The sequence below is a fragment of the Schistocerca cancellata genome, chromosome 4 (genome assembly GCF_023864275.1).
Source record: "Schistocerca cancellata isolate TAMUIC-IGC-003103 chromosome 4, iqSchCanc2.1, whole genome shotgun sequence".
Taxonomy (NCBI): Eukaryota; Metazoa; Arthropoda; class Insecta; order Orthoptera; family Acrididae; genus Schistocerca; species Schistocerca cancellata.
The window spans coordinates 142513648-142540388 of record NC_064629.1 but is presented as its reverse complement, the minus strand read 5'-3'; the positions used below and the strand labels follow the sequence as shown (position 1 = coordinate 142540388).

Below are 26741 nucleotides of genomic sequence, written 5' to 3'. Positions count from 1 at the left end.
CAGTGATGATTTCAGGAAGCTCCTTTTCCAGCACTGCTCGACAAGTATGAAGGAAAGTAGCCACATCAATGTGCATAAATAGCTGCCATGTTGTGGACCCAGGTTCAATTTCTTGTACTAGCAATAATTCTCCCTCAGTAGGGGAACTAGTATGGGGTATACTCTGCCTTGTGATGCCAATTCCTCAATGGGAATTTATGACTATAAAGTCTGGAAAGTCAGAAACCAGCAGGGAGAGCAGTACTGCTGATTGCATGTTGGTCTGTACTGCATCCACATGACACTGCATTACAGAGACTGTTACAGAAGCTGGCCAATTTCCATTGGCTCCCAGGGCTTGGATGGTGAGCTGTTTTTTTATCATGCTCTTGGCATACAGCAAAAAAGTAATTTATAGTCTTGTAATTCGGAATAAGACAGTCAGAGTAAAAACAAGGGCTGATAATATTATAAAGTGAATGATTTTGTTCATTAATATGAAATCTTAATAGTAATCAGTTTATACATTTTGGCAGTGTTAATTACGTATGTCCTGAATTACCTAACGTAATTGTAATAATTCAAATACATGAGTACAGTGGCAGATCATGTACATCTCTACTCTTCCTGCAGAAAATATTAGCAAGACCTAACCACAGCACAGTTCATATGACAACTGACATAGTGCATAAAACACTTTTTCTTAATACAAAGTATGCCAATAAAACTGTTAAAGAAATTGCTGCACAGTTTCTTATTAGGAACCCCATTCTATTCATTAGAAGAATTCTAAGAAACGCCCAAACCACATAAAAGTGTGTTTACATAAAATTTCAAATTAAAAAGAGTTAATATACCAAGCATTTAGATGAAGTCGTACTTATTCCAAATGACTAATCTGAGATCTGAATAGTTGGAAAAAAGTATTAGTTATCACATTACTGTTCTCTTAGATGTTTTGAGAGTAACAGCAAGGGCATATAACAGAACATACTGTAAGTTTTCATTCATTAAATTCAGTTGGAATCCCAAAGGAAAATACTGTTCTTCTCGTACTGTGCCCATATGTTCAGACAGAATAATAAAGAGGGAACTAAGTTTGATTAAGTAGGGTTTTGGCAAAAGTATAGTTCATCCAAGTGTTCCTTTAATAAGATGGGCAGCAAGAGTACTTCATTTAAATCTTACTCTGGCATGCACAGGGACAGAGTTACATGTTACGAGTGTTGTGTCTAGGAATCCTGCATTCTCGGTTTGGTAGACAAACAATCAAATAACTCATATTAATGAGTTTTATTTACAACAAGACAAGTACAAATACTGAACTTTGATCTGAGAATTCTTGTAGTGACTGCTGATCTCTAACTGTGCTACATAGAGTTTGCTGATGAAGAGGCTACAATGTGATGGCTAACAAAGTGGCTAATGTTGAAGCTACTATCAAAGTAGTTGCCATCAGTCGGGTGCAGCGCTTATGTTGTCTTCACCTAACATGTCACATTGTCATCCTGGAGGGAGGTCAGTCAGTATGCGATTGGCTGACCTCTTCTCACAGCCTTCTCTTCTCTGTCGTTACCGACTGGCATGCTGTCACTGTCTTTATGCCATAACAATGAGCATCTTCTCTAAATGTAGAATGACTTATTTTCATCTCATCTAGTGCACATATAACAGTGAATCACAGTGCCATGCAGATAATGAATTGTAGCAATTCTGCACTGAGATGTACAACAGAGATGGATACGTTACGGGTGAAAATTCTGTGACTAATTGAGTAGTATGGAATTGTAAACAGTTCCTCTTCCTCCACAGAAATATACAAGACATTACAGCACAAATACAAACTGTTGCTTCTATTAGACTGGGAAAGCATATAGTGACACAGACATATTAATGTAATATAACTAATCACTTGCATAATGATCAAATTAACAATCACTAAGAGAGATGCTCAAAATTGCTCTGTATTATCTTATTAATCACTTTTCAGGATTACTAATGTCTGAAATACTATAAACTGAAGTGACTTTGTGGGGCTCTCAGGTACCCACAGCAAAGCATGATGAGGAAAGTCTGACAGCATCAGAATTTCTAGCAATGAAAGCTGCATTCATCACTATCTCTGAAAAAATGGTCATTTGAAAATAGCTGACATATTATTCATTGATTATAACACAATACTGAACTCATATTCAGCAGAGGGGACAAAATCTAAGACTAGCCTTCACAGTTTATGGTAACATGGTTTTCTACTCAGCACTCTGCAAGGTACAATATCGAATGTGGGATATGGTACACAGTATGATTCCAGTTCTCTTCTGGAACTCATGTGTGTTAATTATACACAGATTTAGCAGTTGTTCCTTGTAGCTTTACATGGATTCAGTAATGTTGGTAAATTCTGTGTAGCATTTCTTATACATTACAGATATTGTGTGTGTGTGTGTGTGTGTGTGTGTGTGTGTGTGTGTGTGTGTGTGTAAGGGGAGAGTGGGCTGTCCATTGTATATTATGGTATCCTCCCATAGAAAAGAATTAGCAATCTTAACAGTATCATGAACTCACCTTTCTTTTACTATTGCTTATGAGACCCTGTGAAGAAAATGTATATTATACATAGTTCGCTTTTAAATTTTACAAGGGAATGGCGAGTAACAACAAGAGAAGAAGATATGAATAGCTGAAGGAATGTTATTTTGATTGCAATGTAAACCTTAATCAGCCTCCTGACAAAGAAGCCGAAGAGAAATTTCATAAGCACACGCTGAACAACTATATATCACATAATTACAATTTGAAATGTTGAGTGTTCTGATTATAACAAACACCAATACTCCACCCAGTGATACTATAATCATTATTCAATGAATTGACATTGTCCTTATGAAAAACTCCTTTATTTAATTGATACATTTTCATTACATAACTTTAAACTGGCTTTCAACGTATATTGCAAAGAAATGATGCCAAGGGGAATCTCTTTTCCATGGAACTGATTTGTCTGTACTAATCCACCAGTAATTGCAGATAGGTTCCTGTGTACCTGAAACAATATTAGAGCTTTCTCATACACAAAGCAGTGGTTCTATATTTTATTTTTAAAAACACATTCTATACACAGTATCTGTAATACGCCCCAGTTAGAAATTTGGATGTATCAAAGAGGCACTTAAAATTCCAATCCACACATTAAATTTAAACCACTATTGGTATCTAGTGTCACTGTACCATGCAGATTTTATCTATCCACAAGAATGAGTTTTGAAAATTTGCTGCTTTATACCTTTAGAAATTTTCCTTCTCCGTAATCAAGAGTACATAAACAATGGATTTGTAGTCTGTGTAGCACACCTTTGGCAAACATCCTCCTATTGTATAGTAGCTGCAGATCCAATTGAGACAATATCATAAGATCATGAAATCCCCCACCCCTCAACAAAAAATTGTTTGGTAAACACATTTATATTTTTACATACACTGATTTCTAAATTTCTCAGTGAACTTTCAGAGATGACAGTAGAATGACAACCAAGCACCATGAAAATGACAAATAAGCCTAGGGAATGACAAGCTACATTTAACACAGGCTGCTCTTTTGTTGCTAGCCTATAGAATGGGATTCAGAAAACATTCCAGCTGGATAAAGAGGCTCGTTCACTAACTGACTATACCTGGTGCCAACATCAAACCTGACATGGTTCTTTAGCACACAAGCAGAGCCAGCATACTGCAGGAAAGTAAGGAAGGCAAGACAGAAAGGGAAGTCTGCTCTTCTGAGTGATAGATGAGAGGGAGGGGAAGGTGGGGGATGGGGGGGGGGGTGAGAGTGGGGGGAGAGAGAGAACACTGGAAACAAATGAAAGAAGCAGCATACCAATTCATTACATGCCTGTATAGCTATAGTCTCCAGAGTTTTGTTCACAGTCAAAGTGCAAAGTGACATAATGTTAATCGTGGGTACAGGTTATAGTTCCATATTACATAAGCTATCACAATGTCAAAGGTGTGAAATTTTGAAATTGTATCATCACTGGCATGTAGTGACCACAATATTGATATTAATTAAAAAGGTACATATGACTAGTTTCAATAATTAAAGCACCAACTTCTGACATAAAATACTTGACTATTAGTACTCTGTTGACTTGAAATGTAATATCATAAGCATATCGTACTATAATTCACACTGCTTTGCTACTGTCATTTGAAAGAGATATACCATCTCCAGGAAGCAATGTAATGCAAGTTTCCTTATCAGATCTACAAGAAAACTTTGGTCTACCTATGTTTTAAATTATACAGGATGTGTCGAAAAGAATCATCTGATTTATGTTATTTGAGATGTATGCATGAACAACGTACTGTTGAATGGAGAAAATTCTCAAGTTTTACATGATTCCTGCTAGGTACCAGCAGGGTGCACCCTGTCTATTTCTTGCAGAAATGGTGCCAGAACAACAGAAAGGGTTTCCTGTTCTATGTTTTATGCAATGCAGTTCAATAATAACGGTTCAGCATGACTTTTGTACTGGTATGGTGTGGATCCTCCTACAGTACAGAGCATTAGATGATGGCATGAACAATTCCAATGAACAGGTTGTTTGTAATATTGTTTGTAATAAGTCTCATTTGGGCTATAGAGGCCCATGGGAACAATACACAGGCCCTGAACTATATCTCTACATTTTTCATTCAATACTGTTGCCTGAAACATGATAAGTAGGCTTTTATAGGATAGCTGATGTCTATCATCAGGTATCTGTCAGGTCAGGTTTTACAGCATTTCTACTATGTAATTTTAGAAAGCATTTTAATGGAGAATAGAACATTGACCTTCATGGAGCACTTTAAAATTAAAATTAAAACAGTTTTGATCATAACCGGACATTTTCTAACAAATTTCAACCAGTTTCAGTCAAATAGCAATCACCTTCAGATACAATAAGATAAGTACAAGGTATATTTCCTTCTATATTGGAATTGTACGTACCTATCAGTGTATATGATCTGAAGATTGTCATTTTTTGGCTGAAATAAGTTGCAGTCTTTTCATAAACATTCTATTTGGATCAAAAATGATTTAAGTTTTATTTTAAGAACCTTTTATGATTCCCTCTTGTAAGTCAAAAATACCTGTCCCAATTCATGCTGTCCTTCTCTGTATACAGTCTGCATTCCCTCATATATGTGAGTGATTTCAGTTGTTACTCATTGAATTTGTTGTTATAGGATACTATGCTTTTGGATTTCTTATCTCTCTTTCTCTCCCCCCCCCTTCCCCCCTGTCCACTCAAGAAATCTGCTGTCTCAGGGTAAGCAGACTGCACAGAAGAAAATGACAAATTTACTGGTTCATTTGAAAAATAAGTCACCTAATTATAATTTTCTTTCTTACTCTAAAAGTATATTAATTCATTTATACCAAGGCTGGGATTGGAACCCATATTACCTGCTCACTAGGTAGACATGTTACCACTTCACCACCTTGGCACAGTGAGTTTACCCAACTGTGTGGACAACCCTGCAAGCCTCCATCCTCAATCCAAATTCCCGTTCACTCCTCATCTAACTTGGTGTTCCTAGTTTAGGGGGAATACTAAGTGGGCTGAGGCATGATACGGAAATGGGACTGAGAAGGGAGGCATGCCAGGGTGGGGTGAGCAGTTGTGCAAAGGCACTGTACCAATGTGGCATAGTGGTAAGTAAATCTGCATAGTGAGGAGCAGACCCAGGTTCGAATCCTGGTCTCAGTTCAAATTTTCATTTTTCACTTCACTATGTATATGTACATCATAGATGTGATTCTGGTGTGAGCTGCTGGTGGTGGTAGTGGTCAAGTGTCTATGTGGTGTGCTTGCTTGTATGACTGTGGTTGTGTGTGTTTACTTTGTTGAAGAAGGCTTTGGCCAAAAGCAGTAGTGTGTTGTTGTATCTGTCTGCAACTCAATGGGTCATTATAACAGCAAGTAGCAATCTCTACTTTTCCTAAAATTATTGATATTCCAACCTGGAGTTTCATTGTTTGATAGATGTTTGAGAATTGAAATGGTATCTGGAACCACATACTTTCATTAGATCAAAACTGTTACTTCTCTTACTACACATAACAACTGCTCCTAATCAAGGCAATGCATTTCTGTAAACACTTCATTTTTACTGACTGCGTAAGAAAGATTAGTAACTGAAAAAGTTAGTTGCTACACCCCATATAGCTGAGATGCCAAGTCACAGATAGGCACAAGAAGAAGACTGTCAGGAAGTGAGCTTTCGGCCAACTAGCCCTCTGCTGGAAATAGAAAACATACACACACAGACTTATGCAATTGCAACTCACACATACATGACCACAGTCTCTGGCTACTGAAGTCAGACTCTGGCAGAGGTTACGGTCTGTGTGTGCATGCTGTCTGTTTCCACTGAAGGTCTAATCGGCTGAAAGCTCACTTTCAGACAGTCTCTTTGCTGTGCCTATCTGTGACTCAGCATCTCCACTATAAGGTGAGTACCAACTATCCTTTTCATAATATTTGTCACATTCCATCCTGGATGTTTCACTGTTTAAAGATCAACAACTATTTGTGTCAACAGTTCACAATATCAATAAGCTCTGTTACTCATAGAATTATTAAGCTATGTAAAGAAAGTGAAACATCTGCTATTATCTTTGAATGAATATTGTTTTGAATTCGATTATGTACCAAACTCTGGAGGGAGATTCTCTACACTAGGACAACATCAAAGTCCTCTTTCATTTCTACTACAATACTTAAAGTTCTTGACTGCAATAAGTGATGGCTTCACAGTATATGAATTCTATAAGTGAAACAGAATGTATAATCATGTAGCCATAAACTGTTGATTTATGGTGGTTTGATAATCTGTAGTGTAATGTCCATTTCAGCCTTTCCATCCTTTATGATGATGCAATTTTCACAAATTTTTATATAACAGTCAGTGATACATATCGCTATAAGTAACAATGATATGTGAATATACTGTAGCCATTTTGAAAATTTCTTGCAGTTTTATTTCTATGTTTGTCAAATGAGAAGTTATGTTATGTGTTAAGGGTAGGTATGGAGTTTCAAGTATAGGATGAAGTTACTGTACAATGTGTAGCCTGTCACTATTTAGAAGTACTCAGTTAGTCTGCAACACGCACATATATTGGATAAACAATTATCTCATACAATGTATATTATCATTTCATGAAATACTGACAGTAGTGTTTAATTGATGTTATGAATAAGATACCTGTAATAGTCTGGTGTTAAATGATATTGCCTCTACACCACTATCACCTACTTGTATTTTGAAGCTCCTACTCATGTCATCTGTGAGTTTCTGTGATAACCTTGAATTTCTGCAATTTTGCAATGGCCAGTGTTAGTTGCAAGCTTCCTAAGAGTAATGGAGGAAACAGTATGGCATCTATAGTGTTTGAGGCTGTGTCCAGCACTTTTACTGACTGTAATAAATCAAGGAAAATACTACATAAATATTTACATTTCATTTAAACCATTGGAAAGTATATTAAATAAGGATTCCAGTCATATTATTAAAAATCAGGAATGGTGTTTGAAGAACTGTCATGTGTATATTGGTGTTGAATGAATTTAGTTCCCAATATCGCCCATCAAATGGATACTGATATTACCGACAGGCAATATTATGATCAATTGTTTTAATTTGTTAACCAATAAATTTCATAGTTACTTCTGTCTGGCTGTCCAGAAAAAAAGAAATGGGAATGATGAGAGCATGGAAGATGTATGAAGTACCCAGATCAACAATTTGAGAGTACATTGAAAGATGTGCAAAAGGACAAACTGAAAGGGAAACTACAGTTGTAAGACAGAAACTTGGAAGGAAAAATGGAAATGAGCATAAAGCATTGAGGGCCAGGAGTCCCCCATTCGGGGAAGTTCAGCAGCAGAGGGCAAGTACTTATTGCATTTGATGCCACATTCGGCAACCTGTGTGTCAGAGATGGGGGTGAAATGATGATGAAGACAACACAACACCCAGTCGCTGAGCGGAGAAAAACCTCCTGCCCCAGCCGGGAATCAAACCCGGGCCCCTTGGCATGGCATTCCACTGCAATGACCACTCAGCTAACGGGGGTGGACACTTGGATGGAAACATGTGATGACATGTGAAGTAGAGAAAGAACTGATCTAGTATTATACAGAAGGGGAAAAGTTTATTTTGGTTTGACACATAAGGAGTTAAAGAAGATGGTGTTTGAGCTTGCCTTAAAGAACAATCTGCCTCACTCCTCTTCTAAACCAGAAAATATGGCAGATTAAAAGTGAATTAACTTATTTTTGAAAATAAATTGTTCCCAGTTAACAACAGGAACACCACAATCATTGACAAGAGCTGGAAACTTAGGCTTTATTGAAGACAATGTGAAGCCATTTTTCTGTATTCTAAAAGCAGAGCAGCTAAAATCAAGTGCAACCCTACCAGAACATTTAACATACACAAAACTGGAATCACAACTGTCCAAAGCAAAAATGTGAAACTGATTTGTGTGAAAGGAAAATTGGCAATTTACAGTGTCAGTGGCAGAGAGGGGGTATCTGAACACCATTATGTCAAGTGCCAGCTAGTATGTCACTCCAACATAGCTTTCCCCGTAGAAAAGCAGGACTTGAAGCTAACAAAGGGAGTTCCTCCTGGAGCTATTCCACGATTTTGTCCATGTCTGTATTACCCCTCATAGCATGCATAGGATGCAGCCTCTAGATTTGCTTTCATGAAGCCATTTAAAACCTTATATTCAAGAAATTTAGAGGTGGATTTACAGTAACTAGTGTAGAGTTGTGACACAGTGTGGAGTATCTGAACTCATGGACAAAGCATACGTTAGAGCAGCAATTGTGAGAAATGCACTGAATGGTTCTCATGGCACTGGTATCTGTCCTTATAATGACTCAGAATTTACTGAAGTTGACTGTATTCATGAACTGAATGATAACCAACCAAAGCCTATTTTTGAATATCATGGTGGGCCTTAACTACTTGCAAATACAGTCACAGTTGATCTAGCACTTAGGCCTGTATCACATTGCAGTGACAGCCAGGTTCAGTCTATTGGTGAAGATCAACCTCAAATCATGTCACATTACACATCTGATGCCATCTATATATCCTATAAACTTGCCCAAGGATGTAAAAGATGTGCCAAAATTTCAACCAGTGTCTCAAAACTGAAGGGTCCTGAGAATATGGTGTTGACTAGTTCTTCCTGTAAGAAAAAGCTGGAAAACTTTTATGCTTCTAAAGGCACAAACACTTCAAACGAGGCTTCAAGATGTGGAGCAACATGAAAGAGCAATTCCGCCAACACTAAGTTGTTGTTGTTGTGGTCTTAAGTCCTGAGATTGGTTTGATGCAGCTCTCCATGCTACTCTATCCTGTGCAAGCGTCTTCATCTCCCAGTACCTACTGCAGCCTACATCCTTCTGAATCTGCTTAGTGTAATCGTCTCTTGGTCTCGCTCTATGATTTTTACCCTCCACGCTGCCCTCCAGTACTAAATTGGTGATCCCTTGATGCCTCAGAACATGTCCTACCAACCGATCCCTTCTTCTAGTCAAGTTGTGCGACAAACTCCACTTTTCCCAATTCTTGACATTTAAATCAATACTCGATGTTAACAAATTTCTCTTCTTCAGAAACGCTTTCCACGCCATTGCCAGTCTATGTTTTATATCCTCTCTACTTCGACCATCAGCAGTTATTTTGTTCCCCAAACAGCAAAACTCCTTTACTACTTTAAGTGTCTCATTTCCTAATCTAATTCCCTCAGCATCACCCACATTAATTAGACTACATTCCATGATACTCGTTTTGCTTTTGTTGATGTTCATCTTATACCCTCCTTTCAAGACACTCTCCATTCCGCTCTTCCAAGTCCTTTGCTGTCTCTGACAGAATTACAATGTCATTGGCAAACCTCAAATTTTTATTTCTTCCCAATGGATTTTAATTCCTACTCCAAATTTTTCTTTTGTTTCCTTTACTGCTTGCTCAATATACAGACTGAATAACATTGGGGAGAGGCTACAACCCTGTCTCACTCCCTTCCCAACTACTGCTTCCCTTTAATGCCCCTTGACTATTATAACTGCCATCTGGTTTCTGTACAAATTGTAAACAGCCTTTTGCTCCCTGTGTTTTACCCCTGCCACCTTCGGAATTTGAAAGAGAGTATTCCAGTCAACATTGTCAAAAGCTTTCTCTAAGTCTACAAATGCTAGAATTATAGGTTTGCCTTTTTTTAATCTAGCTGCTAAGATAAGTCGTAGGGTCAGTATTGCCTCACATGTTCCAATATTTCTACGGAATCCAAACTGATCTTCCCCGAGGTTGGCTTCTACCAGTTTTTCCATTCATCTGTAAAGAATTTGCGTTAGTATTTTGCAGCTGTGACTTATTAAACTGGTAATTCGGTAATTTTCACATCTGTCAACACCTGCTTTCTTTGGGATTGGAATTATTATATTCTTCTTGAAGTCTGAGGGTATTTCGCATGTCTCATATGTTTTGCTCACCAGATGGAAGAGTTTTGCCAGGACTGGCTCTCCCAAGGCTGTCAGTAGTTCCAATGCAATGTTGTCTACTCCCGGGGCCTTGTTTCGAATCAGGTCTTTCAGTGCTCTGTCAAACTCTTCACGCAGTATTGTATCTCCTATTTAATCTTCATCTACATCCTCTTCCATTTCCATAACACTGTCCGCAAGTACATCACCCTTGTATAGTCCCTCTATATACTCTTTCCACCTTTCTGCTTTCCCTTCTTTGCTTAGAACTGGGTTTCCATCTGAGCTCTTGATATTCATACAAGTGGTTCTCTTTTCTCCAAAGGTCTCTTTAATTTTCCTGTAGGCAGTATCTATCTTACCCCTAATGAGATAAGCCTCTACATCCTTACATTTGTCTTCTAGCCATCCCCGCTTAGTCATTTTGCACTTCCTGTCGATCTCATTTTTGAGATGTTTGTATTCCTTTTTGCCTGCTTTACTTACTGTATTTTTGTATTTTCTCCTTTCATCAATTAAATTCAATATCTCTTCTGTTACCCAAGGATTTCTGCTAGCCCTCATGTTTTTACCTACTTGATCCTCTGCTGCCTTCACTGTTTCATTCCTCAAAGCTACCCATTCTTCTTCTACTGTATTTCTTTCCCCCATTCCTGTCAATTGTTCCCTTATACTCTCCCTGAAACTCTCTACAACCTCTGGTTCTTTCAGTTTATCCAGGTCCCATCTCCTTAAATTCCCACCTTTTTGCAGTTTCTTCAGTTTTAATCTACAGTTCATAACCAATAGATTGTGGTCAGAGTCCACATCTGCCCCTGGAAATGTCTTACAATTTAAAACCTGGTTCCTAAATCTCTGTCTTACCATTATATAATCTATCTGATACCTTCTAGTATCTCCAGGATTCCTCCATGTATACAACCTTCTATTATGATTCTTGAACCAAGTGTTAGCTATGATTATGTTATGCTCTGTGCAAAATTCTTCTAGACGGCTTCCTCTTTCATTTCTTTCCCCCAATCCATATTCACCTACTATGTTTCCTTCTCTCCCTTTTCCTACTCTCGAATTCCAGTCACCCATGACTATTAAATTTTCGCCTCCCTTTACTCCCTGAATAATTTCTTTTATCTCATCACACATTTCATCAATTTCTTCATCACCTGCAGAGCTAGTTGGCATATAAACTTGTACTACTGTAGTAGGCGTGGGCTTCATGTCTATCTTGGCCACAATAATGTGTTCACTATGCTGTTTGTAGTAGCTTACCCACACTCCTATTTTTTTATTCATTATTAAACCTACTCCTGCATTACCCCTATTTCATTTTGTATTTATAACCCTGTTTTCACCTGACCAAAAGTCTTGTACCTCCTGCCACCGAACTTCACTAATTCCCACTATATCTAACTTTAACCTAACCATTTCCCTTTTTAAATTTTCTAACCTATCTGTTGGATTAAGGGATCTGACATTCCACGCTCCGATCCGTAGGACGCCAGTTTTCTTTCTCCTGATAACGACATCCTCCTGAGTAGTCCCCACCCAGAGATCTGAATGGGGGACTATTTTACCTCCGGAATATTTTACCCAAGAGGACACCATCATCATTTAATCATACAGTAAATCTGCATGCCCACGTGAAAAGTTACGGCTGCAGTTTTCCTTTGTTTTCAGCCATTTGCAGTACCAGCACAACGAGGCCGTTTTGGTTATTGTTAAAGGGCCAGATCAGTCAATCATCCAGACTGTTGCCCGTGCAACTACTGAAAAGGCTGCTGCCCCTCTTCAGGAACCACACGTTTGTCTGGCCTCTCAACAGATACCCCTCCGTTGCGGTTGCACCTACAGTACAGCCATCTGTATCGCTGAGGCATGCAAACCTCCCCACCAATGGCAAGGTCCATGGCTCATGGGGGGGCACAGGTCGTAACACATCTGAAATGTAACATCCACTGTTCGAAGTGCCGTCAATGCGAACAAGAGGTGACTGAGACTTGTAACCAATGGCACCCCATACCATCACGACGGGTGATACGCCAGTATGGCGATGACAAATACACGCTTCCGATCTACGTTCACTGTGATGTCGCCAAACATGGATGCGACCATCATGATGCTGTAACCAGAACCTGGATTCATCCGAAAAAATGACGTTTTGCCATTCGTGCACCCAGGTTCGTCATTGAGTACACCATTCCAGGCACTCCTGTCTGTGATGCAGTGACAAGGGTAACCGCAGCCACAGTCTCTGAGCTGATAGTCCATGCTGCTGCAAACGTTGTCAAACTGTTCGTGCAGATGGTTGTTGTCTTACTAACGTCCCCTTCTATTGACTCTGGGATCGAGACATGGCTGCACGATCCATTATAGCCATGCAGATAACATGCCTGTCATCTCGACTGCTAGTGATGCAACACCTTTGGGATGCAGCACGGCATTACATATTACCCTCCTGAACCCACCGATTCCAAATTCTGCTAACAGTCATTGGATCTCGAACAATGTGAGCAGCAATGTCATGATATGATAAACCGCAACTGCGATAGGCTACAATACGACCTTTATCAAAGTCGGAAATGTGGTGGTATGCATTTCTCCTCCTTACTCGAGGCATTACAACAACGTTTCACCAGGCGATGTTGGTCAACTGGTGTTTGTGTTTAAGAAATCGGTTGGAATTTTCCTCATGTCAACACATTGTAGGTGTTGCCACCGGTGCCAACCTTGTGTGAATGCTCTGAAAAGCTTATCATTTGCATATCACAGCATCTTCTTCCTGTCAAATAAATTTCATGTCTGTAGCACGTCATCTTCATGGTGTAGCAATTTTAATGGCCAGTAGTGTAGTACATCAAGTCTTTTTCAGTACGAGCATGGTGAGGCAACATTCGCCATATCCCTCATCAAGGAAACCAACATTATATCTACAGCAAGAACCTCACAACATCACTTAAAATCTGATTCCAAGCTTATGATCCTACCAGCCAACAAAAGCTCCACAACTCCGGTTACGAACTGCAGGGATTAGCTAGCAGAGGGGTTTCACCAGCTGTCTGATATACCCACCTAAAAACCCTGTCACAAAGAGTCTATTCCAGAAAGCCAGCATGATCACTAGTCGCTCCTCATGTCCTTAAGTCCATCCCAGAGGCTGTTCCTGGAGTCTGTATCTCTCCTCAACACCACCACTCCCCACACTGCTACCTTCTGCATGCTTTCTGAAGTCCATAAACATAACCACTCAGGCTGCCCTATTGCCACACAGAGGGCACCTCTCCTCTTGTGCAGCACTAGATGCAGCCTATAACCTGTAACCTACCCTCTAATATAAAAGACACCAACCACATCCACTGCCGACTCTCCACAGTTCCTTTTCCTTCACCACTCAGAGCCCTGCTCATCTCCACCAATGCCACCTCCCTCTACACTAACATCCTCAATGACAATGGCCCTGCTACCATTGAACATTAACTTTACCAATGCCAAACCAACTACAAACCTACAATCTCCTTTCCGGTCACTGTGATCAATTTTATTCTCATCCACATTTATTATTCCTTTGAAGGGATCAACTACAAATGAACCTATTGTACAGCAATGGGGAACCATAAGGAAGCATCCTATGCCAACCTACTCACAGGCTATGAAGGGGAGTGCTTCCTAACCACCCAGAATCTAAAAACAATCTCCTGGCTCAGATTAACTGATGACATTTTTGTGATCTGGACCAAGGGTGAAAAAACCCTGTTCACATGGTTCCAGAATCTCAACACCACTTCTCCAGTCCATTCACCTGGTCCTCCTCAATGCAACATGCCATTTTCCTTGATGTTGACCTTCACCTCAAGGATACATCAGTACCTCCGTCTCCATCAGATGTGTCAACTACAAACAATACCTCCATTCTGACAGCTGACATCTATTTCATACCAAGAAGTCCCTTCCATTCAGCTTCAATATCACTGGTCATCACATCTTTAGTGTCATACAGTCACTCTCCAAATATGCCAAGAATCGCACTGAGGCCTTCACAGATCGAAATTAGTCTCTCGACCTCACCCAGAAACAGATCTCCCATACGCCGTCTCCCACCTACCTAACATCTCTCACATATCCACTGTATATGAGGATGGATCCCATTGTGGAAATAAGCATCTACAACTTAAACACATCAAAATAAATTAACTAACAGAAAACAGATTCTGTAGGGTTTAAAGTAGTATTAGTAGTTGGGTAACTCATTAAGAGATTATTTTGTAGTTCTTTATTTGCAGACGTAGTTGTGGTACTAAAAGAATTAAGTACTAGAAACACATAGTTATTAAATGTATTATTATTGAAGGAAACGTGATTTGTGTGCCCTATTTTAGTTTTTCAGGTAATAGACCGAAATTATGAAGGAAAAAAATCCGTCTGGCCATAATGGAGAGCAGTTCTCGAGGCTCAATACCACTAAGAGCTGGAGCAAGTCAATCACATTCTCCGCCAGTGTTCTGAATACTTCTAGTCATGAATGGAAAGGAGGAATATCCTACCTACTATACTCACCACCCCTTCCACAGTGGTATCCTGCTGCCTGCCAACTATACGCAATATCTCTGCCCATCCCTACTCCATCCCTTGTCCCAAACCCTTGCATCAAGGATCATATCCCTGCAATAGACCTAATTGCAAGATCTATCCCATAAATCCTACCACAACCACCTACTCCAGTCCTGTCACAGGCATCTTCTGCATCATAAAAGTCAAGACTACTTGTAAAAGCAGCCATGTCATCTACAAACTATGCTGCAACCACTCTGCAGCTATTTGCATGGGCGTGAAACTACCAAATTGTCTGCATGAAGGGCCACCGCCAGTCTGTGGCTAAGGTGCAGCTGGATCACTTAGTTGCTGAGTATTCTGCTCAGTATGATGTGCTTCACTTTAATGACTACTTCACAGCTGGAACCATCTCAGTTATTTCCACCTACTCCTGCTTTTTGGAACTGTGCAGCATAACCTCCCCATAAAACATACCCCTTTTCCCCGTAACCTCCCTGGCCTCAGTCTCCAGTAGTCCCTGTCCTAAACCTAGCCATTAACTTCTCCACTTCCACTCCAATACTGCACATGCTTCATAATCCACCAATGCAGCTTCCAGTCTTTTCCCCTTTCCTATTTCTCTCCATACCCTTCCCTCTCACTCTCCCCCACCCCTGACGAAGCACAGCCACAAAACACTACACCTAGCAGCCCTATCCTGTCCCCACCACATTCCTGCACTCTCCTACAGGTAGCAAAGTGTCTTTTCCCAACCTTTCCTTGCAATCCCTCCTCCTCCCCAGTCTGTGCCTTCCCCTAATCCTCGCCATCCACACACATCAGACACAGTTGCAGTCATGTCCCTGCACCTGGAGACAGTGGCCATGGGTTCGTGAATTGTGGTAATGTGCCTGTTTTTTATTTCAGAAGAAGGACTCAGTCTGAAAGCTTAATATTTTAGCAGTCTTTTCCATTGTGCTTGTGTGTCACTAAGTGACTCCTCTATGTACATACTTTTCTTTATCAATGTTTCCTTTCCCAATGGCTTCCTTGCTCAACAGATCTAGCAGCTGTATAGTTTGTGGTGCTGTAGTGCTAACAAGAAGAGACTCAGACATTTTACATATCACTCCATGTAAAGCACTAATGGATCCTGAGTCTCAGCACTTAAAGAGTAGAGTAGTGATTTGTTCATTGGGAACAGTTGGAAAAATATATACAACATAGCAGGTTGTGACACTTTATACACTATGCAGCTGAACTCAACTAAAAATTTTCTTCTCATTACATTTAATAATTTGTTTGCTTGTTCTCTGTTGCATACTTATTCATACATAGACTGTCCATTAATCAGTAACAGAAGAAACTTTACACAAGACAGAAGAAAACTGCATTTGAAAACATTGCAAACAGTAGTGTCAAAATGCTGTAGAATTTTATCATGAATACGATACAAAACACTTGCCACATGCACTTTATTATTCTGTATCAGAAGAACTTGAAAAAAACGAGTTTTTTTTCTATTTTAACATATTATTATGATATTAATCTTAAAGTGGAGCCTTTCCTAATCAGAACACGTCTGGTGCCAAGACATCATATGATGTACAAAAAAATTCCTACACATTTAGGAGAAAATCAATGTAGTGGGAATTCCTCTGTGGTATACAATGGATTTTTATAGATAAACAACTTTAATATATATCTAAGAACACTTATGCTATCTGTTAGACATTTCATATCTTTGGATAGAATATCAACGAGTTTTATGGCTGAGAATTGCACTCCTTCCCGTGTCACAGTTAGTTTCACCAAAGGGAAGTGCAGATCACTTTTTATTCTAGCATTGTATTGGCAAATATCTCTGTTACTTTCACACTACAGTGAGTTGAGAATGAATATAATGAGTGAATAAATGTGCTGGAAGAATGTGTTTAAAATTCCCTATTGCTTAACAGATTTCTCAAAAATTTATATGTGTTGGCATCACATTAACTCTAATTAGTTCCTTTTGTGTAGAGAATACTTTTTGCCTAAGTGGAGAGTTATCATGGGATAAACTGATTAATCACTAACACTGGACATGAACAGCAATGGGCTCATAATAGAACTCCTTGGATTAATCAGTGTAATTTCTCCCCATGAAGGTGATATGGTGTCCCTCTTTGCAATTTCAATACAACACATAACCAAACTTGCAAAATATCTCTATTACTTGATCATGTCTAGTTTTGGGTTTTTGTGCATAACCCATCCTCAAATCATCCATCCAATCACAATAAATGTTACTCCAGACACCAAAAATTCATTACAGTCACTTTGCACAGGAGTACAATGAAAGTGATCACAAAACTGGATAAATGTTTCATGATCCATTGCACTATACTCCATTTTGCTAGTAATTGTCATGATTCTTTTGCTGTGTGGAGTAGTATTCGTTCTGCTCGGATGGATGATCTGAGAATGAGTTATGAATAAAAACCTAAAACTGGCAATCATCAAGTATTAAAAAGAGCATTTTACAACTTTAGCTGTTTGTCATATTGAAATGGTATCACAAGTTGCTGGCCCTTCAACAACCCAGCATGCTGGAAACCTGTGTCCCTCTTTGTATTACCCACAAGCCTAGTGTAACATTTTTCTTCCTGATTCATAAATAGGAACTAAATCTGGCATGTGCTGAACAAGCTGTCCCATAAAAACTTAATTTCTCTTATGGTACATTGTGATTGAACAATAAAATGTCTTCAAAAGTCAGAGACAATTCCAACTGATGATCCTTTACCATTTAAAAATTTTACTATCTGTTAAGTGAAGATATTATCAGCTTTATCAGTCGAGTGATTCTTTTGAGATCCCAATTGTGATTTTGTAAGTATGCCATTACTATTCAGGTGGATGACAACAATTAAGAGAGTTACATAAGAGGTGAGAGTTGCCAATATTTAGTAACATCTGTGAAGTCAGTTCTCTTATAAAATATACCCAACAATGGTGTACATTAACCTGTCTTAGAAAGTTCACTCTGAGCTAATCAAATAACTGCACCCACAAACCTGAATTATGTATGCAATACACAATGGATCAGAAACATATGATTAATACAAAGAGAAAACACTCACCGAATGAAACAGCCACACTGACGGTATGGATGGCAACTGTAAATGAGATTTGTTTATGTGTTCAATAACAGATTAACCACATTCTAGGAAAGGGAATGGGCATTTCTAGTATCAGACAGTAAGGGCTACACAACAGAAAACCTATATTTCTAATAATTTGTGAAATTTTAAGAGAGTTCAAAGAGAAAAAGTAATCAAGTAGCTTTCCTTTATAAATTTTGGCAAGAATTAGGATTTGGTAGTGAACATTTGACTAGTGAAAATTCTGTGTTACTGTACTACAGATATCATTCTTGCACAGTTGAAGTTTGACACCATGTCATGCAAATGAGTTCTCACACTGGTGGGTATACGAGGGGATCCCTCCTGCATTAATCTTCAACAAAATATAGAGTTAATAAAGAAATTAGTTTCTGAAATAACACAGTTTTATGAATCATGAAATTAAACACAAACACAATTTCCAAATATATTTTGTCTCATTCTTCTCTAACATTTTACTCTAGTGTATAAGTTGTCAGAAATACATTATTTTGTCTTCTGGCATTCAAAACCAAAATAAAACCATATGTTATAGCAAACTTCAGGGAGAAAGACAGATTTGAGTGCTGGAGGTAAAAAAAAAGGAAGGCAGTTCACCCAGGCCCCAACATCAGATTAATTCACCTGTAGGAGATCCTCATCAGGTCATAGTGACCTGCCTTTACTTTCTAAGCTTCTACATCTACTTTTATTTCACAATCCACTACGGTAGGAGGTACCTTGTACCACAACTAATAATTCCCTTTCCTACCCCACTCACAAATCTAACAAGGGAGAAATGACTGTCTGTTTGCTTAAATATGAGCACTAATTTCTTTTTTCTTCTTTTCATGATCTTTACTGCGGCAGTAAAGTTGTTCTGTCGTCTGTCACAGGAGCTTATTCTCTAATTTTTTTCAATAGGTGTTTCATGACAAGAACATAAACTTACCTCCAGAAAATTGCCAGCACTGAGGATATGAATTCAACAAGTCATTGGAAGTCACATGTAGAAATACTGTGCCATCCTGCCTCTATACTCATTCTTAATTCTGAAAGAGTTGCTGATGCAGGATTTTTGTACATGAACTGACCTCTCAATTACGTCCCATAAATGTTTGACAGGATTCATGTCAGGCAGCCTGGGTGGCCAAACTATTTGGTCATATCATCCAGAATGTTCTTCAAATACAAACAACTGTGGCCCAGTGACGTGGTGCATTTTCATCCATAAAAATTTTATCATTGTTTGGGAACGTGAACTCCATGAATGGCTGCAAATTGTCTCCAAATAGCCAAACAAAACCATTCACATTCAAGAATTTGTTCAGATGTACCAGAGGACCCAGTGCGTTCAATGTACACCCAGCCCACACCATTATGGAGCTGCCAACAGATTGCACAGTGCCTTGTTGACAACATGGTCCATGGCTTCGAGGGGTCTGTGACACACTCGATCCCTACCATCAGCTCTTACAAAATAAAATTGGTACTCAAATGACCAAGCCTTGGTTTTCCAGCCATTTAGTGTCCAAACAATATGATTACGAGCTCAAAAGAGGCACTGCAGGTGATTTAGTGCTGTCAGCAATGGTATTCGCATTGGTCATCTCTCCCATAGCCCAATAATAGCAAATTTCACCACACTGTCCTAACAGATATGTTTGTCATATATTCCACATTGATTTCTGCAGTTTTTTTAATGCAGTGTTGCTTGTCTGATTAGCACTGACACTCAACCCAAATGCCACTGCTCGCCGTCATTAAGTGAAGGCCATTGGAAATTGCATTGTCTGTTGTGAAAGGTGATGCCTGAAATATGGCATTGCCAGCAAATGCTTGACACTGTGGATCTTGGAATATTGAAGTCCATAATGACTTCTGAAATGGGATATCCTATGAGTCCAGCTCCAACTACTGTTCTATGTTCAGTCTCTTAAATCCAGTCATTAAGCCATAATCATGTTGTAAAACTTTTCATTTGAATTACCTGAGTACACATAACAGTTCTACCAATACACTGCCCTTTTATAACTTGTGTACACGATTCTTCTGCCATCTTTACATTTCCATATCACTATCTCATCACTTTAGTCGCCTGAATGTACAACACAGTATTCACTGATATAACACATACTGTTATCTACTACCCACGATATGCTCGGATGTTGTGATATGAATGTACAGCTACATCACATTTTTACATGATGTGCTTACTGCTCATTTTTCATTAATTTTATTGTTATTACAGCAATGTCGAAGAGAAACTCCCTGTCAGTTAATAAGATGAAATAAGTATGATTCTGTGAATTTGCAGCTGCAGAATGTTTCAGCGTGAGTAGTAGAAAGATTTCAAACCTGAAGCATTAATTAAAAGTTAGTCTCACTTTTTCTTTGTGTTAAATTCAAGCAGCAAAAAGTAATATCTCTTACAAATATCCGTTCAGTTTGCTTGCTCATGAATATACTACTTCCCTTTCCAGTTTTGAATTCGATTTACAGTATTCACACAACATGAAAATTTCACATATAAACTTTTGTACATTAATGGCATTCCTAAATTTTTCTCTCAGTTCTTGATCTACTTGTTTGAGGGGTATCCAAGATTCATCCCAGAACCACAACAGAGCTCCAGATGTGCCATCATGAGAAATATTGCAGTGTCCAGAGTAGCCTGGTAGGCACTGGAAATCACAGGTTTTGTGTGTAGATCTATGCCATAATGCACGGTGGGTATGTTTCGGAAATTTGGCCTGACAAGATTTATAATCTAACGGAACATAGAGTTCTCAGATGTTGTTAAATTAAGTGTTACTCAAGAATGTAATACAATGCTGTAAGAGAAGAAAATGTTTATATCTTTTTTCTTTTAGTGGAGAAGAGGGAGTGGTGCATAAGCTACTATTACTACCATCAAATAATTTGATTTCCAGTTCCATGAAAATAAGGGTAAATTTGAAGAATTTCATATGAGCTAGGAGATAAGTGATACTTCTACTGTGGTTCTCCCTCATGCTTGCTCCTTATGTAACACCTTCGACTATTCTTGTCAGCTCGCTGAAGAGACTGATAATGCTACAGATCTGGTCCAACCAGACCAGAAGATGAATAACAGCGATTCTCCAGGAATGTTCTTCAGTCTAAACTACTATTTTTTAGACTGTGCCTTACAGGCTGCCCTGCAAAACAGGTATGTTGTCTAGGGGTAATTTTGGCCTGTGTTATCAACATAATTTTCATGGCAGGCTATAAGTCAGAGGCAAGAAAAGGTTTCCCAAGACCAAGATATGTAGGATGTCTCACTCACACATGATACGTGTGTTGTGGGAGTAGTATCGACCTGCTTTTTTGAAGTGTTATACAGGAGACATGCATGCGGATGGGCACACATGGGGGAATGTCGAAATGAATACAGCAGGATATGGACAGAGAAAGATAGAAGGAGAGAATAGGTAAGGACAGAGGGAGCAGGAAGGGAGAAGGAGGTGGACACAAAGACAGGAGGATGAAGAGTTAGAGATGGGAAGGGGGGTGGAGGAAATGTATGCAATATATGTGTAAAATGTGTATATGGTCAAGGCCACACTGATTAGCCGGAACATTATGAGCAATAACGCACTATTGATATAAACCCTTCCAGGTGACAGCAGAGTGATGTGCAAGGAATGACTACTAGTCAGACACACACACAGTGCACGTAGTATTAGTGAGTGTGCTATCCATGTGCAGAATGACTAAGGCACACCACCTGTCTGAGTTTGACCAAGGGCAGATTGTGATAGCCTGGAAGCTCACAGCATGAGCAATTCAGAAACTGCATAACTTGCCAGGTGTTTGAGAAGTGCTGTGGTGAGTGTCTTCAACATGTGGCAAAACCAAGGTAAAACCACATCCAGACACTGTGCGGTTATGCGACCACTCCTCATTACAGGTGTCAGGTGTCATAGTCTGGGCATACTGGTAAAATAGGACACATGGTGGACTGTGGCGGAACTAACATCAGACTTTAATACTGGGCAGAATACAAGTGTGTCTGAACACACAGTGCACTGGACACTCCCAATGATGGGAGTCTGCAGCCGATGACACATACATGTGCCAATGTTAACATCATGATGTCGACAACTGAAACTGAAACAGATACGTGCTCATTGGTACTGGACGGTGGGGCAGTGGCAGAGGTCTGATTTTGATGAATCCTGATACCATCTTCATCATGCTAATGGGAGAGCACAAATCACTCATCTTCCGGAGGAACAGCTTCTTGACAGCTGTACTGCAGGATCAAGTCTGGGTGGTGATGGCTCCATTATGCTCTGGGTACATTCACGTGGGCATCCACGGGTCAAGTTGAGCTGGTGCAAGGCACCATGATAGCCAAGGATTAATGTACACTGGTTGCAGACCATGCACGCTGCTTGATGAGGATCATGTTTCCTGACAGCAGTGGCATTTTCCAGCAAGATAATGTGCCATGTCACAATGCCAGGAGTGTGACAGGGTTGTCTGAGGAATGCAGTTGTGATTTCCAGTTAGCATGCTGCCCCCCCCCCCCCCCCAACTTGCCAGATCTGAGCCCGATCAAACACATCCAGGATGTGATTGAATGTGGCGTCGGAGGACATCGCAGCACCCCATCCCAGTAATTTACGGGAATTAGGTGACTTGCGTGTGCTGACGTGGTGCCAGCTCCCTCCATCGATCTAGCAAGGCCTTGTTGATTCCATACCACAACGCATCATTGTTGTTATCAACGCCAAAGGTGGACATACCGGCTTGTAGTTAGGTGGTCATAATGTTCTGACTCATCAGTATATGTCAATGTCAATTTACTTCCAAAATGGGTGCCTAACAAAATCCGCTACCGTAAAAGTAACTTCCGTCATAGGACGCGCTTCAACTGAATACTTCATAAAAGTGACTCTCAATTTGGAGTACCAATAAAAACGAAATAACTTACTGTAACTTGACACATAAAGTTGGTTTTCTAAGGTCAGTCACAGCTAAAAGAAATGATGAAAACCTATGTACTTGTGAAAGTATTGAAGAATCTGCAGCAATTTCTACACTCTCAAATTAGTCATGTTTGTATTAAAAGATGTAAAGCAGTTTTTATTTACTTTAACAGCCTTCATTAGAAAAATTGCTAAGAAAATTATAATGAAGCCTCTACCAGATTAATGCACAGTGTACAATGTATCCAGATGAGGCTCACAATGGATAGATGAAATGGGAAAAAAGGTTGTTTTAGTGGTGATCCTTTTGTTTCCCTGCAGAAAAAAAATAATCATGTCAAGTAGTAGATGCATGAAAATGTGACCAATTATCTGTCTATAATAAATCTGTTTCAGTAAATTCTAAAACTAATTTTCACTGAATATGCCAAGAACATGCTAAAGTTCCTCACATTACACATCAGTGGGTATGTGAACATAAAATTATTTCAATTAAACTTTGAACTCATGCATATGTTCATTAATTTCTTTCATAATCTGCCCTTGGCTGGATAAAGAAGGACATTTATCGTTAGGAAGATATTCAGACATCATAATTCGTAGAGTGAAGTGTTGAAGTCTACACCAATTAAAGTACAATGTCACACCCATATGTAAAAGGCACATAACTGTGTCACAGCAATAGTTTATTTAGGAAGGACTACTTAAGGAACAAGTAGCAGCACGAATGTAACACAACTGCAGTGAAAACTCCATTTACAGGGTTTAATTAATCTGTCTCATCAAAAATAAATAAGTTAAAACTGTTGATCATTAAATAAACTGACAGAGATTCTGAACATTTCCTTGGGCAGTGTCATCAACACATTGCATTACTTGCTTGAGCAGCACCTCCACTAGGTCAGAAGTGCAGTTGTTCAATAGTAGATAAGAATGGGGTTTTATTACAGGCAACTTATAGCTAAAATTGGTTAGAATTCTCTCATTCCCACTACTATTAGTGTTGAAAGTAGCCTTTATCATTACCATTGGACCTATAAAATCAATTATGAAGACACAGATTAGACAGCATCTGGTTTTCCATCAGCTTTGAGTGACATAAAATCGCATTTCTAGCATTCATTTCCCCACAAGCAGTGGTTAAAACGTGGCAGAACACGTAACTGTTGCTAAACTTAGGGGGAAACATCTATGTCAGTATCTCACACTGAGAAATGCTTCATCTAAGCTATAGTTGTTCCCTTTCTCCACGCTTCTACAACTAAGCTGACTCCTTTTCTAATGAACTCAATGACAGTGGGGTGCTAAATTAGCTTCTCAGTTGTAGCTGAAACGCTCATGAAGATGATTTTAGCAAAGTTTTGAAGTAAATGACACATATCAGATTCCTAAAATGGAGAGTTACAATTCTGCATGGTATGGTGGTGCATATTAGAGATGGTGTCAGCCAGGGAGTTATCACGTAAAAGTGTATTTCTTAAACAGAAATGAATATGTGTGTTTGTTTGTAAGTGTGTGGGACTGAATGGTTCAAAAATAGTTCAAATGGTTCTGAGCACTATGGGACTTAACATATGAGGCCATCATTCCCCTAAACGTAGAGCTACTTTAACCTAACTAACCTAAGGGCATCACACATATACATGCCCGAGGCAGGATTAGAAACCTGTGACCTTGGCAGCAGTGAGGTTCCAGACTGAAGCGCTTAGAACCGCTCGGCCGCAACGACCAGCTGGGACAGGATGAGTGGTGGTAGTATGTGGTGAGAGAAAACTTTATATGCCATTTATCCCCTCACTGAAGGTAGATTCTCCTGATCTTAAAATACCTCATATATTGATCTGGATGATCCATATTTGCTCTAACTCCATTGGCTACCTCTGTAAAGCTCACAAAATGCTTGGAGAGTACATAAGAGACGAAATATCGTAACAGATATTGGATACCAATAATAAATTAAAACTTTTCAAGGCAGTTGAAGAAAATAATAACTTTAAATAATAATGGCAGCAGGATCCTAGTGCGTTGGAAGCAGTACTGTTAAGACAAGCAGTGGCTATTGACATGATCCAATAGTATTAAGTTCCGTGTCAGAGACAGTAATGAAAATAATTTTTTACATTACTGAACAATTAAACAAATAAGTGTAAAAACATCTGCATGATAGTCTCTTCTGCTTTTGATGCACTGCATCTAACTGGCTGTGAGCCTGGTGTGGCATAGTATTTAATACCTGTAGTTAGATTAAAATTTGGACCTATATATGGGAAGCGGAATTGTATGGTACTAAAATCTACATCCATACTCTGTAAACCACTGCTAACTGCATGGCAGAGGGTATGTCCCATCATACCAACACCAGTTACTACAGCTTTTGACTGTTCCATTCACACATGTAATGTGGGAAGAATGACTCTTGAAATGCCACTGTGGCCGGCCGCGGTGGTCTAGCGGTTCTAGGCGCGCAGTCCGGAACCGTGCGACTGCTACGGTCGCAGGTTAGAATCCTGCCTCGGGCATGGATGTGTGTGATGTCGTTAGATTAGTTAGGTTTAAGTAGTTCTAAGTTCTAGGGGACTGATGACCTCAGATGTTAAGTCCCATAGTGCTCAGAGCCATTTGAACCATTTTTGAAATGCCACTGTGTGTGCCGTACTTAATCGATAAGTTTGTCCTCACGATCACTATTGGAGCAATAAGGAAGGGATTGTAGTATATTCTTCAGGCCATCATTTAAAGCCTCTTCTCAAAACTTTGTAAGCAGACTTCTGTGGGCTACTTGATGTCTGTCCTCAAGGATCTGCCAGTTCAGTTTTTTCAACATCTCTGTGACATTCATTTAGAGATAAAGCAAATCTGTGACCATTCCTGCTGCCATCATCTGTATACGTTCATTACCGCCTGTTAGTCCTATTTGGTATACAGGTTCCATACACATGAGTAATATTCTATGGTAGGTTACATGAGTAATTTATAAGCTATTAGAGTGTCTTTAATAAACTGACTGCATTTCCCTAGTATTCTACCAATAATCAAAAGTCTGCCACCTACTTTACCCATGACTGAGCTTACGTGATCGTTTAATTTCATGTCCCTACAAAGAGTTACACCCAAGTATTTGTATGAATTGACTGATTCCAACTGTGACTCATAGATGTTAGTGTCATAAACTGCTTCCAAGATCATGATGAAACTACACATAAACATCTGCAGTAAACAGAAATCCCATAAATACATTTCCTTGACGCTTCTGCAACTACATGAATTTACCTGGCCCTATTTCAAATAGGAAGAGTACTTGAATGTGGGTGAGAAGTACAGCAGAGAATGCTTTACTGACAGGACTGTGTGAAGTGTGGGGTATTTTATAGACCTACGTACCTTGCATAACGCAGTAGTAAAAGAAAAACTCATTCCCATTTTTCTTCTTCATTTGGATGCGTGTCTTCTTGAGGCTTTTGGTCCCTTGGCTGACCCAAGAAATATTGGAGAATCATTTTAAACCTTCTGCACGAAAAGAAAACTCCCCAAGCAGTGACAAACAAAGCCATTGCGTACATAGTTATTTCCATAAACATGATTCTACG

The 26741-nt window shown here is 39.3% G+C and overlaps 1 long non-coding RNA gene across 1 annotated transcript; it reads right to left on the bottom strand.

The window, feature by feature from the left end:
• Positions 1–2921: 2921 nt before the first annotated feature.
• On the bottom strand, positions 2922–26741 carry LOC126183214 (uncharacterized). Its single transcript, XR_007536706.1, has 3 exons — positions 26536–26741; positions 18179–18214; positions 2922–3022 (listed from the first exon to the last, which is right to left on the bottom strand). It is a non-coding gene; the product is annotated as an uncharacterized LOC126183214 (long non-coding RNA).